Source organism: Meleagris gallopavo, chromosome 8 (assembly GCF_905368555.1).
Source record: "Meleagris gallopavo chromosome 8, MGAL_WU_HG_1.1, whole genome shotgun sequence".
Lineage (NCBI taxonomy): Eukaryota > Metazoa > Chordata > Aves > Galliformes > Phasianidae > Meleagris > Meleagris gallopavo.
Window position 1 is genome coordinate 5,610,374 of NC_139411.1, and position 13,877 is coordinate 5,624,250.

At 44.0% G+C, this 13,877-nt stretch overlaps 1 protein-coding gene across 3 annotated transcripts in view; it reads left to right on the top strand.

Annotated features, from left to right (window-relative positions):
• The first annotated feature begins 13,265 nt into the window (after positions 1–13,265).
• The window catches only part of WAPL (WAPL cohesin release factor), a 60,850-nt gene continuing 60,238 nt past the window's right edge, over positions 13,266–13,877 (top strand). For 2 of the 3 annotated variants that reach the window (XM_085229102.1, XM_085229105.1), the window contains exon 1: positions 13,266–13,400. The gene's annotated coding sequence lies outside the window, so the exon portion shown is untranslated. Of the gene's footprint in view, positions 13,401–13,693; positions 13,816–13,877 lie in introns of those variants that run through there. The other variant, XM_085229103.1, reaches the window with a different exon arrangement.

The following is a 13,877-nucleotide window of genomic DNA, read 5'->3' on the forward strand; positions in this document are numbered from 1 at the left end:
GCAATTCTCTTTGAAAACACATCTTTCATTATTATGATTAATTGCTAAGATCTCTAGGAAATTTTAATTTTAAGCAAAGGTATTAAATATATATATATGTAATAAAACAGATGGGGATAATAGCCAAGAATCTCCAACACATTGCTCTCATGGATTCCCCAGTGGAGACATTATTAAGACCCCTGATTTGAGGAGGACGTAGACATAGCCTGGTCTGCAAGGTGCCACTGGATATTCTTTGAAGCAGCAGTTAGGAGCAATAGAACTGGCCACACCAATTTAAGAAACAAGTAGTGCTCCTGTCGTTTTCCAAGCAGTAGCTGAATAGCTCCAAATGAGCACAGTTCAGAGCTGTCACAAGGCTGAGAGGAATGTGATCACCTGCTGAGCAGTCACTAGTCCTGTGCAGACCCAGCTGTGCCAATAACTGCTTGAAAATTAAATTGTAAGAGCAATGGAGCCTAAGTAGTCCTCTGATATCCATTTGAGGCAATACAATTCTTCCAAAATATCTTTGTTTTTTTAAAAATACAGTGCTTGGGAAACTGAATTCTCTGAAGAATGGCGTGCTGTTTGTTTGTTTGTTTGTTTGTTTACTGTAAATGAATGAAATGTGACTAACCAGCCTCCCCTGGGACCCACACCCTCTGGCTCTCAGCCCAGCCCCCTAAACTCAGGTTTAGATCTTTGTGATCTTTGGGCTTTGTTGCAAAAATGCTGATCTTTGAATCAGTCACAGTCTTCCTGGCTGATCTACGGGTCGACTTTTTATCTCGATTTTGGGCTTATTCTGTCACTTTGTGTCTGCTGGATACTTACTGACTTGCGTCTGACTGTGGTTGGTCCCACTGGATTTGACCTGATCTGTAGATTGATTTCCTGGCTTGACCTTGGGGGCCTACATCATCACAGCAAGTTGCTGGATAATCTGGATACTTGATTAAATCAGCTTGCTGTTATTAAGCCTGTCTTGCTCAGGTAATAGGAGGTTACTTCTTCTAGCCTTGTTACTGTACTTGACTTCTTGTTAAGGAGTAGCTAGTCCTTATTGCATCTTGGCAAAATGAAGCTCAGCAGCTATAGAATATCTTGTATGGCTTTTATTTTTATGGCAATTATTTTTTAAGATCTTAACACTATTGTTAATAAGGCCTTGTGGCTCACTGAAATCCTTGTGCTTGCCTTTTTAATTGCCATTCAAGCTATTCTTAGAGTTCATCAGCAATGTAAAGTTTCCACATTGCATCCTAGAAGAGTGGCTCTTCCCATGTTGTACTGAGGTGGCTATTCCCCACCTGCCCTGCGGGCTGCTATTTCTGGTAGCTTTGCCCCTCTTCTTATCACAAGATGGCTTTTGTTGCTCTTCTGCTGTTTCAGAAAGCAACTGCACAGTAATTGCTACAGTGAAGAGTGTAGTGCTTGAGGCAGCCCCTGCTGTCAAACTTTAATGATAAAATAAAAACAGGACAATACGTCAGTTACTCTATGCAAGTATTTTTACTTTATCTTATTTTAAAATTGTGAGAAAGTGGGGTTTTGTTATGAATTACAGTGGTCCAAGCTGCAACTCAAATGTGATAACTCCTGAAGTGTCAGGCTGGTCCTACTACATTTTATGATAGAGGACTGACAGGCCAGATTCTGTTCTTATAAAGCAAGCTACTGAGGAAATGAAGGTTGTAACATTCCTTTCTCTCCGGTGCAGCATTTTTCATCATGGAATGACAGCTGTGAAAAACTGAAGAACTCATCAGATTTGCATTCCAACTAGATAGGAGGAAGACAAAAGCAGCATTTTCATTTTGAAGCTCTGAAATGGGATGTGAGGTGGGTAAGATTTGTGCAAGGATAATCAGGAAGTCAGTCCTTAGCAGAAACACAGGCTATCTGATTCGCAGCCTTCTTTAGAAGAACTGTCTGTATCCTTGCTTGCACAGGAGAGGGCATACTCCTGGAAAGAAAACAAATTAATTCTGCCTTCTGGCTATTACCAAAGAGGATCCTGCATCTGTAGTAGAACCTGTATTTATGGATATGAATTACCAGCTTTCGTACCTATGGTAGTCATTCAATTTTGTTTATGTTCTGTGAGTTAACTGAACATCATGTTGCACTGAATTGTGTTGTTTGATGCGTTGTGTTGGCATACTCTATAGTGGAGTGGGGTCAGTGGTGCCAATGCTGCCATTCCCAGTCAAAGTAAATTTGCATTCTTCATGATGTGCTGCTGCTGCCTCTTCAGGACTTGGTCTTTTCTATTTAATACCATTTTCAAAGTTTGTAGTTAATATTAACTGACAGAGCCAGCTGAGAATTTTGGGATTTCCTATTACGGATGATTAAGGAAAATACTATTTCATGTACAGACAGATGCCTTGTGGTAAATTGCACTACGTGAATATCAGTGCCTTCGTTGCTAATTCTTATTCCTGCTGATTACTGAATTTGCCTTATGCTATGAGGTGCTAGAGGTGTGTAGCAGGCTTTCTAAGTAATAGATGCTAAGCACTTTGCTGCTTTCTTTATACATCTGTTTGTTTTGAAGTCTGATTTTTAGGGGCCAGATGCCCTAATCCTTTTTGAACCTAGAAACCTATGTGGAAACTTGCATTTATTAGTGGAGCTTGGAGAAGGGCTTAAGAGGCTAGGGAGGACTTCCATTCTTCAAGAACTCTTCCAGTTCACTTCAGTTATCACCAAATCGGTGTATGGTTTCATAATAGGTTAGAATCTAGCTTCCTGTTTCTCTCAGAGAGAGATTGCTATCAGAAAGCCTCAGGAATGGACTGCTCAGCAAGGAGAGGCTGCCAGGAGCTGAGCAAGGCAGGTAGAAAGCTGGCCTCACCAGCTCACCAAGAGTCGCAGTACCACCAAATCTGTGTAGTAAGAGCAGAGCAGGAGTGGTGATAGTAGCTGTAGTAGTCTGCAGTGATGAAGCATGGATGGTGATCAGCAAGGAACATCACTACCGTCAGGCACAGGCTTACCTGCAGCACAGCTCAGGATTAGAGGCTGAACTTTCAATTTGTTTAACTAGGCTTAAATACAAGGGCCTGAACTTAAAAGTAGCAGGAAATAAAGCAGAGGAAACAGAGGAAACTCTGATGAGGTGTCTCACTGCTCTTGCATATGGCCTGACCGAGTGTTATGGCTGCATCACATCTGAGCTGGCCTTGAGGCAGTGGCAGTGGGATGGCTGAGCCTGCTAGTGTGCTCACCCAGCAGCTGTAAACTCCTATTTCCCAGACAGTAGATGTTGGGTTACGTGGTTCTGCAATCTGATGTGGAACAGTGTTATGGGAATATGTCAGCAAACCTTTGTGGCCTTAAAATAGTCTGAATTTGGATGTGCAAGAACAGAACTCAAAACTGAACTAAATGAACTGCTGCAGATTTGAAGTGTAACACGCTTTTGTTCTTACTGGCTTCCAGTGTAAGTATAACTAAGTATTCAAACAAGCAGGTAACTGTGATCAGAAGTACAAAGCTGCACATTTTAACATCTTGTTGAACAGAATTGTTTCCTGGGATACTGGCTGTTTACCTTGTCAGTTGTCTGATAGTTTAGTTCCTTCCTATGGAAGAATGTGCTGGGGTTGCCTGACTCATACCTTATCAAATAGCAGAAAGGTAAATTTTGATTATAACACGGACAATGACACACGAGGAAGGAGATCTGTGCTTGACTTCCATCTGCTCAACTGCTTCCTGCAGGAGGGATATGAAAGCATTCACTGCAGTTGCACCAGTTTGCCTTCATCTGCCTATGCTGGGTCCCAGCAGCAGGGGCACCGTAACAGGACTGGATCCATCGTTCCTCTGCCTGATAAGGAGCTAGCTTAAATGCGGTCACTCAGACTGCAGACATCCTACCTGCAGTACAGGTGTGGCCCCAACCAAGTCAGTTCTCTTATTACAACTGAATCCACAGATAGACTCTGCTGTAAAGCAAGTATACTGAGTTGCAGTTCAGTTATTTGATGGAGAGTAATGTCAGGTGCAGAACACGGTGTTGAGACCTGTGTGGGCCATAGGTGAAGTGCTGGTGTAAGTTGCAGAGGGTGATGTCTGTAAAATCCGTGCTCCTGTAGGGATATAGAAGCCCTGCTCATGCTGTAATTAATTGCACATGGCACTCAAGGTATGTAACTCAGCCAGGATTGAAGCTGTTACAAATGCCATTGCATCAGAAGTACCCAAAAGTAAACGACATATGAAACTAAATGGTGGAAAAGTACTGACTCATTCTTCCAAACCTTGTTTTCCCAACAAGCTTTATCTTCCTCCTCTGCAATCTAGGCATGATTTGTGTCTGTATCTGATGCTGCTTGTATCTTTGTCAAGCAGTAAAACCAGCATGAAATTGATGTGATCTTCTTTCATTGCTGCCCAAAAGGAGCTGAATAGCAGCACTGGAACAGAGCAGGCTTGTTGACTTTGTTATGCAGCTGCATGACAAATCTGCCTCTCAGCCTGCAGCCTCAAGAAGACAGCACAGCATCTGTTCACCTAAACGGTAGCTGGTTGGTTGGTTTTGGCTTTGTTTGTTTGTAAAAGTAAACTACTGAGTTTAAATGGAAACTTAGAAACAGGTAATTTAGGCTTCCCCCATTTGCCAAGAAAAGCTTCCCACTTATACTTCACAAGGGAGTGAATGGATAATCCTCAAATATTTTTGCTCTGTGTGTAGAGAGATTAGCATCTAATTTACAAGAAGCTTAAGTCCTGGTACAATAATTGTAACATGTGAATCCATGGTTAATCGAGGTACGGGTATAAAGTCTGCTCAGAAGGTGTTAGTGCATAAAAACTATATTCCTCTCTTTCTGTGTATGAATTTGCCACCATGACAGCTCCCTGTGAGTTTATCTGTCACAGTGCACTTCAGCAAAGATAACCCTGGGCTTGCAAGCACAGTGCCAAGAATAACACCTGGGCATCTCATTTCCACCGCCTCACGCAAAGTCCTGCTCTGACATCTGATGCATCTGTGTATGCAAGTTTAAGAGCAAAGAATTAACAGTTCTTTCTGCTCTCTCCAGTAACCTAGAAAAATATTGTTCCTGTGCAAACTTGCATCATCTATATTCTTTAAGTTAGGAGTAATTTTCAAATTAAATGGTGTTTCTCAAAGATCCGTGAGTTCCTTATCAGGGATGCCTGTGCTGGCTTCTTCAGGAGCTGTGCTGCGCCCTGCTAAGCAGGGTGGCTTGTTCCTCTGCTTCCTCAACCTACCATGGAGTGTTTCTGTTGTCATGGCAGAATTTGTGCTGCAGACCAGGAGGCTTTACCAAGTGAGTGATTTGGACTGAAAGCTTCAGTTTCTTGAAATTTTTCTAATATGAGTTGAAAAATTTATTTGGGGCATCTGGTTTTGTTTGGTGATACCTGAAAGTGCCTTAACGTTGGGAGAGCCAAAACTGAGGTAACTCTACCTGCCAGAGGCAGTAAGGACAAAGTTTCAAACGAAATGTGGACAAAATACAGCTCTATCAAAGTGGTGTTTATTGGCAGTCACTGGGCAAGGCAGTAGTTTAAAAACCTCGTGTATGGTTATTTACCTTTCAAACTCAGAACAAAACCCTCATTCACAAATTTTCTTAAATGTGCTTATGCCATTGAATTAGTACATTGAATTAGTTTGTACTGTGGGGCCTAAATGGTAGCTGGAGAGACTAGAAGTACTGCGTCCACTTACTGCGTTGAGCCTGTGTGTTCCAGTCAGTAGCTGCTGTGTCTCCAAATGCACATCATGCATAATGCATCCATTTTTTGAAGCTGCTCAGCAACAAAAGTATGAAGCCTTGCGTCTGGCTTTGGAGCTGTAGGATTAGCATGGGAGGATTTTCTTTTCCTAAACAAGTATTCTTTTTCTATCTCAAGTACCTGAAATTTGTTACTTTGGCTGCATTGCCTAATCAGAAAGATATGTAGAAATGTGGCAACTCTATTTCCACCATGAAGAGAGCTATTCATTCTAATTTTTGGTAAGAGACTGCTGAAAATACTTTTTTTAATCGTGATCATAGATCCTGGCAATAGGAAAGGTAAGCAAATCTTTCTTGTCTTATTCTTGAAGTATTCCAGGAACTTCAGAAATTCATTTACACAAAATCTCACTAACAGAATAAGAAAAGTGAGTTTTGTATCACCTGAAAAAAATAAACAAGCACAAACTACTTACCAGAAACCAGGAAAGTGAATCCCAGCTGTCTCTGAGTGAATGTATTGGTGTTGCTTCTTTTATGAGTGGTGGCAGAATTGATGCTTAGAAATATCTGTTATGCCTACAAGACAAACTGAGGAACTGTTAGAAGTGAAAACACAGTCTCGTTTGGTTGTGCTATTGTTGAAGAAATTTTAACTGTTGGAATCCATGCAAAAACACACAACTGAGAGCAAGTGAAGAGGTATTAATTACTTTCAGACAATATTTAAGTTAATGAAACAAGTTAAGAAGTAGTTGAACACGTCACAGTGTACTCTAAACCAAAAATCCATTGGTCTACTTTAATGTCATGCTGTCAATAATTTGGTAACAACATTTGGTAATATCCTAAGTAATGCAATTCCAAGAAGTTAACAACCAGGTGGAGTCCAAATCATGTTTAGAAAACCAAATACAATTTTCCTTAAACAACTACACTGAATTGTAACATGATTCTCAGCTCAGCCTGAGCTACTGGAATGAATACACTGTGAGTGGGCTGCACGAAGTAACGCTTGAGCATTTTCAAGGAATGTTCGGTAACCTCTTCATTTACCAGTAGATGTCACTGGAGTCCAGCAGAGAGCTAGTACTGGTTTAAAACATCTACTCATCATAGGCATTTGCTATTTGTACATATTGTCTTACATGCAATAAAAATGAAGAACTACAATCAATGCCCTTTCAGGTATGGGATTTTACCCCCCTCTCAGCTACTGGTAACTGCTGGAGGATACTTCAATGGCTTTAGAAGTAATTCTGATATGATTATTTTTTTCTTTTCCTTCTGTGCAGCATGCCTGGATCTGGTCCAAACAGATAACGACCAAAATGATTATTCAGTGCAAAGGGGATGGCAGCAAGCAGTGCCTGTATGATTACTCAGCCTTTGCTCAATATTCCATCAGCAGGGGGGAAGACAATGGAAAGTCAAGACAAAAGACTCGGATCTCCAATTTCTTTGGCAGTTGCATTGAAAATTACAAGGCCTGGGAACTGAGTGGGACAGGACGGACCTGTACTATCTGACACTCACTGAGCATCTCTCTGTAAGCCTTAGATAAAGCATTTGGGGACGAAGCTCCACTTTTGGTGTCTCTAGGTATCCGCTTCTGGAAATAAGCTGCGTGCTCATACTGGTGTCCATTCTTCTCCAGTCTTCAAGCTAATTTCCAAAGAATAGAAATAGAAAAAAAAACCTCAGAGGTAAGCTGTGTAATCACCTGTCTCTAGTTTTATGCACTAGTACTTTATTACTGGAATGTTTTTCTGAAGATTTGGATCTTGCATCCTATAACCCGTGTTAGGTGATACGGAGCACGGTGCTGATGAAGACTGCTTAGGATTGCACTGAAGAAGACCATGAAATATCATTCTTATTTGAATGAGCTGTAGTCCTTTTCTGCTATGCCTGTGTGGTGCTGGGTGTATGGACTTCTTATGCAACAGGCTGGAGGTATTTCTGTTCATTTTATCAGTCTGCACTGTAACTGGAATAAAGTAGAAAGGAAAAAGCAGCAGCCACTGTATGTTGTTATCTCCTATCTCTTCGGGAGGAACTCCTCATGCAATTATCTTAAAATTTTCATTTAATCAGATTAATTTGCCAGATAATATGTTTGTTCTGGCATGAGATTCGGGGTTGTTTTCATTTGGGCCTCCTTAGCCCTGCAAGTTTACAGTTGTTTGTGAATTTGTTTTTTCAGCTGTAGTTTGTTTTGTTTCAGAGCTCTTGAAAGCCATGCATACTAGTCTGGATGTAGCAGCTTTCTTGTTTGAGCTGATATTGTTATAATTTGCTGCAGAAGTGCTTAGCTACTGGTTAAGTTCTGTTCTTTCTAAAGAGTAGAAAAAAGTACTTGGAAAATAAAAGGGAAAAGGAATTGAGTAAATACAGCATCTGTGTATAAAGAACACACAGAAATGTTAAAAAAAACCTGTGAGTACAAAGGGATGTAATGCAGAAGTGTAGGTCAGGTATATGCAGGTGAAAGAATCAAAATAAGCAATAGGAATGGCTGCTACTGCTGCTGGAGAAGGACTGGAACTGGACATTCAGTCCTATCAAACTCTTTTTAAGAAAGGAGATGTAAAACACCAACTGCTTGTTGCATTCTCATGCTTTTCTCCCCCCAACAAGTGCTACTCTAGTACATTTTGATAGCTTTCATTAAGGGCTACCAGCATGAAAACAGAAAAATTCAACAATAATGAGAACTGAGTTCTCAAAAGAAGAATTCCAAGAAAATTCCCGGAGGAATTGAAGGTGCTCCTCCTACAAGGCTGCAACAGATTTCAGGCATTTGAGAGGGTCATCCTTTTAGTTCGTGAAAAGGAAACAATGCAAAGATTGCCTGAGCAAAAACCTAAGTCTTCCTCGTCTCTTCTAAAGTTAGGCTGCATTATCCCTGTAAATGAGGTGGTTTCGTGTTTTGTTTTTCCTGGAACGCCTTGGCACATTGCAAAATCTTGGGAAAAGGCAGAGATTGCTGAGATAAATTGCTCAGTAGAATAAAGTTGCCCCTGACAATTACGCTAAGGTGAAAGCTGTTTCATGCATTTCTCACCTGTACTTCACCATGCTTTTTTCCAGCAGACTTGCAGGCTTATCACTTAGGGAAAAATGTTGTGCAGAACAAACACAGAATTTAGCCATAGGTGAATGACTGCTGTTGGTTCATTGTGTAAAACTCGTATTTCCAGAGGCTTTTACATTGCAGAGATGATGCTCCCTCTCATGTGATTGCATCAAATGGGTGTGCAGACTGGAGAGAAGGTGGAGTAGCACAACTTTTTTCTTTTTTTTTTTTTTTTTTTTGGCTAGCTGCCTGGTTTGATTCATTGACATCAGGATTGAGGGAACTCTTTTTACCCCCAAAAAACTAGCCCCTTGCTGTGCTCTCATCAGCGTCTCTTCCTTCTGTTCAGTGGTGCTTCTTTTAACCTTTCAGTGATGAAGATCAATGCCTTGACTTGGCTATCTAATAGGATGAGAAAGCTACAACCTGATAGAAATACAGAAAAACACGATCCAAAACTATACCAAGATCTCCTTGTAGATCCTTTTGGTCCTTCTTCTCAGGGATCAGTGTTAGAAAAGTAATATGCTACCCACTTGGGAATGCTTTGCTGAGAAAAGCTTTCTATTATCAGAAATCACACTTCGCATGCTGTGCCGCAGGCCTCCAAGCCCTGCTTTATGGTCTGTCCTCATCCAAGCACTGCGGCTCTCAGCACAGCTGCTTTCATCAACTCTCATGCAGTCACGAGTGGTGTTGCTGAACTTCCTCCAGCACACATTAGTAGTGATACTAATGTATAAATAACTATTTTCATAGCTGTTTTAGGGAGGTTGACTAAAGCATGGTAATTAGTTACTTAATGTGTCTCTTCACCTATTTGCATAGCAAATATGAAAAGGGAAATTCTAGCCCCAGTGAAGTGAAACGGCAAAGCCCTGAGTGCTCTCACCTGGTGTGCTGGGTGATGCTTGAAGGACAGGAACAGGAGGAGACTGACATTTCACAAAGAAAAAGCAAAACACACCAAAATGTTCAATGTTTTAAGTGGCATTAACTGAGACATGAAAGTGATGCAGCAGCTGTAAGTGCAGTGAGAGCAGCAGAACATCCTCTTCTCTCCAGTTCCTCCCTTCTCCTGGAGAGAGGAGGCACAGAAGGAAATGCCATGGAAAGCTGGACATGCTGTGTGAGGCAAATAGTGGCTAGATGAGACAGGAAGGGGAGAAAAGGAGGTGGAGGAGAAGATGCTGAGTGGACTGAGGTGCCACTGATTTATAGTTCTGGAGGGAAATGTCTGGACACTGGTGAAATGGGGAGAGTCTGCCTGTGAGTTCATGTGTACTTGTTGGGCAGTGCCTAGTAGGAAAGTGGGACAGTGGGTTATTGAATTGATTCTATTTTGGTGGGAAAAAGAGTGTAGCAAGGATGTATTTATGGTGTTGCCTCCATTTTCTTTCCATTTTCTTTTGGATGAAAAACTACACTGAAACAGTTTAACATGTTTTAATGGATGCTGAAAGGTAAAATTCTCTGAAAGGCTCTGTACTGGGATACAGCTTATTTTGAACAATCTAGTTTGTATCTCCACAAAGAGAACTGGGAAAACTACAGGGTGTATTATCCAAATTAACTGTTCCATCCTTCCTAAATATTCTTCCTCCTGTTTCACTTTTTTCTCCCATATCCCCAGCTTTGAAGCATTTCAGCGACATCTTTCAGTGCTTTCTGACTTCACTATAAAAAGGAAAGGTGCTAGTTTCTTTTGAAGGGGAAAAATATGGAATGAATTAGAAAAGCCCACTCTGGCTTTCCAGAAGTTTTTAAGACGGAAAACTGAAGTTATAAGATGGCTGCTTACCTCCCATTGCTTTCCTCATGGAGGCAAATGCCAAAATAAAGTGTTTTGTCTGGTTTGTTTCTTGTGAAGGTTTCTGTGTTGTTTTTGTTTGTTTGATTTATATTATTATTTTTCATGAAGGAAGATGGCAACAAAAGGAATAAGATGCCTGTTGAATTCCACCCTTTATGAGAACTAAACTTATCTGCTGCTGCTGAAAATGGATAGGACTTGGTTATCTGCTTTGTCTTGTTATACTTGAGGTAAACCAGGTAAAATGGAAATGGCCAAGTTTAACATGTTAATTGCCAAATTACTAAGTTACCTAGTGTAAAATTTTCAAATGTATCTAAAATGAAGTAGGTGTAGAAAAATTGGCCATTGTTTCAGCTGTTTCTGAACTTGGCAATGTTTGTTTCCCACGATCATTAAAACAAAATGGCTTTGCTGAGACCTAAGACAGCCAGCACATAAAACAGGTCAGTATCTCCTATCAGTCATGAGGAATTCCACCACGACCAGAAATCTCCAATATTGTAGATTACAGACTGCATGGAGATTTTACAAAGATTAGAAATACTGTTGAAAACACAAAGCTAACCTAGGGACTCCAGAGTATCTGGGAGCTTTCAAACTAATTGCACCCAGTTCCTGTCACTATACTGCAAAATTATCTAAAATACTGTTTAAATGATGTAAGTAGCTCAGGCTTTCAGTTAGGAACTTATTTATTTACAAGCTCTTTACATGACTTCATATCCAAGTAGTTTCTTGGTTTCACTTCCTCACTCTGGCCATGTTATTCAGTTTTTCTGGTCTCAGGATAAATTTTTTAATGCTGTAGATTACTCCACAGAGACCAAAAGTATTTTGAGCTCTCGTAGTACTAGTATTTTCCTCTTTGTCTAACATCAATTAGTTACCAAATTAGACATTAAACTCATGCAATGGATAGCTAAACCAGTTTCAATTGTGTGCGCTATTTTACTCCTGATGATTAAACAAAACTAATTAATAGCTCTGATACAAGAATATTCAAAGGACAAAAAAAAATCTTTTTATATTCAAATCATGTATTTGAAAATGTTTAACCTATTTTCAGTTGCTTTCCAGTAACTGAGTCAGGTGTTGAAGGTGTAAATGCACTTGTAAACTACCTTTGAAATACAGCAGCCACTTCTGTCCTATTTCAAATCAATTTGGATTTCTCATCACAAGGCCCAGTTCATTTTCTCTTCTCTCTCTAGCTCCAATTGTATAGTTTCTTAAAGAGCACATTCAGAATGTTCGTTGTTTAGATGTTAAACGTAGAAGCCAGTAACACAGCAGCAGGTGCCAAGCAGAGGCCAAAAACCCATTTATCACTTTGTTTAATGTTCCTGTAAATAATCTCGCTTCTTCTTACTGTAGGCCATTAATTTGCATTGGATAAAGATTAAGAAAAAGTGAGGTTTCCTAACTAGAAACAAATGAGACAACCGTAACCTCTTCTGTCTGATGTAAGCAGCCTATTGTTTTCCTTCCTACTTATTACATTCATGCTGCATTTGGCTCATGTGCTTTAAAACCTTTTCTCAGATGAGAGATGTAGCTAGTGTGACAGCTGTGTTGTGGAACCGTCTTAGGTTCTACAGTTATGGCAAGGTTGCGGTGGTGATAAGTTCTTGTGTTTGTTTGCTGTTGGAGGATTTTTTTTCTTTACGGTCTGTATCACTACTGTCAATCTCAGAAGTGTGCATCAGTAGTGAGCTGGGGGTCGGCCTCTTTTCTTGTGTAACCAGTGATAGGACTAGAGGGAATGGCTTCAAGCTGCGCCAGGGGAGATTCAGACTGGATGTTAGTAAATATGTTTCTCTGAAAGAGTGGTCAGGCACTGGAATGGGCTGCCCAGGGAGGTGGTGGAGTCGTCCTGGAGGTTTCAAAGAAGGTTTGGATGTTGTGTTGAGGGACATAGCTTAGTGAGTGCTATTGGTGATGGGTGGACTGAGTGATCCCGTGGGTCTTTTCCAACCTTGGTGATTCAACGATTGTATTATTCTATGATCAGCGTCCTGGGTGGCTGTAGGCCTCGTGTTGGGCAGTGCTTGTGGCTGTGGTTTCACCCAGAGTGGCTGTTCTGTGGGACCTTTACGGAGCATCTCCTCTCTGGAGTGGCTGCTGGGCCCTGTGTGTAGCCACCGTGAGTACCAGTGAAGAGTGGGCAGCTCGCTAACAGTGAGGTACTTTTAATGGAGTTGCCGTAGGGCCGTGCCACAACCACCACCACCGCGGGCTCGGGGCTGCCCGCGGGTCTTTGCGGCCTCGCCACCGCCCCGCTGGGGTGCGGGGGGTGCCGAGCGGGGCCTCCGCGCCGTTCCACGCCTTGAGCCCGCCGAGGCCCGGCGGTACCGCCCGCCTCCTTCCTCCCACACAAACTACAGCTCCCGGCGGGCACCGCGCGGGGCGGGGCGGGGCCGGCGAGGGACGCGCGTGCGCGGCGGCGGCGCGGTCGGTTGAGCGAGGCGGGGTGCGATTGGCTGCGGGCGGCGGCCGGGCGTGGGACGCGCAGTGACGGAAGGAGCGGGGCAAATGGCGGAGAGATGGTCCCGGGCCCCGTCCCGAGAGCGGCGATAATTCCGGGGCGGAGGAAGCGGCGCCGGAGAAGGCGGCGCCGGGGGCCCTAACGCCCGCGCCGGCCCGGAGAGCCGTGCGGGAGCCGCGGAGGAGCCCGGTCGGGCGGCGCCTTTCGTCGGGCGGCGCCTTCGGTCGGGCGGCAGAGCGGGATCGGCGGCCGCAGCCGCGTCGGCGGCACTGCCCGCAGCGCGCCGTGCCGGGCCCCACCGCCAAGGCCGAGGTGGGTGCGGCGCCTGCGGCCCGCGCGGGCGGCGGGGAGCGGAGCGGGCCTCGCAGCCGGCGGGGAGGAGCCGGCGGCACCGCGCCGCTTCCGGGGCGGCCCGGCGGGGTCCTCTGAGTGGCGCCCGTCCGCGGGGCAGCGCTCGGAGCCGCGGGGCAGCGGCGCGGGCCGGGCCGGACGGGGGGGTGGCGGCCGCCGCGGGGCGCGCGCGCGGGACCGGGCCGCGCCTCCCTCGGGCCGGGCTCGGAGCGGCGCGGGGCGGGGGAGGGGGCCGGCGGGAGGGGAAGTGACATCAGGCGGCGGCGGGGGGGTGACCCGGTTCCGCCGAGCCCCGCGGGGGGAGGAGGGAAGGAGCTGTCACCGTGGGATTTCGTCAGCCGCCTCCCAGCCCGGCTCCGGCTCCGGCCCCGCTTATGTAAGGGCGGGGGCGGTCGGCGGCGCTGCCTGGCGGGGTCCGAGCCCCGCGGGGAGGCGGCG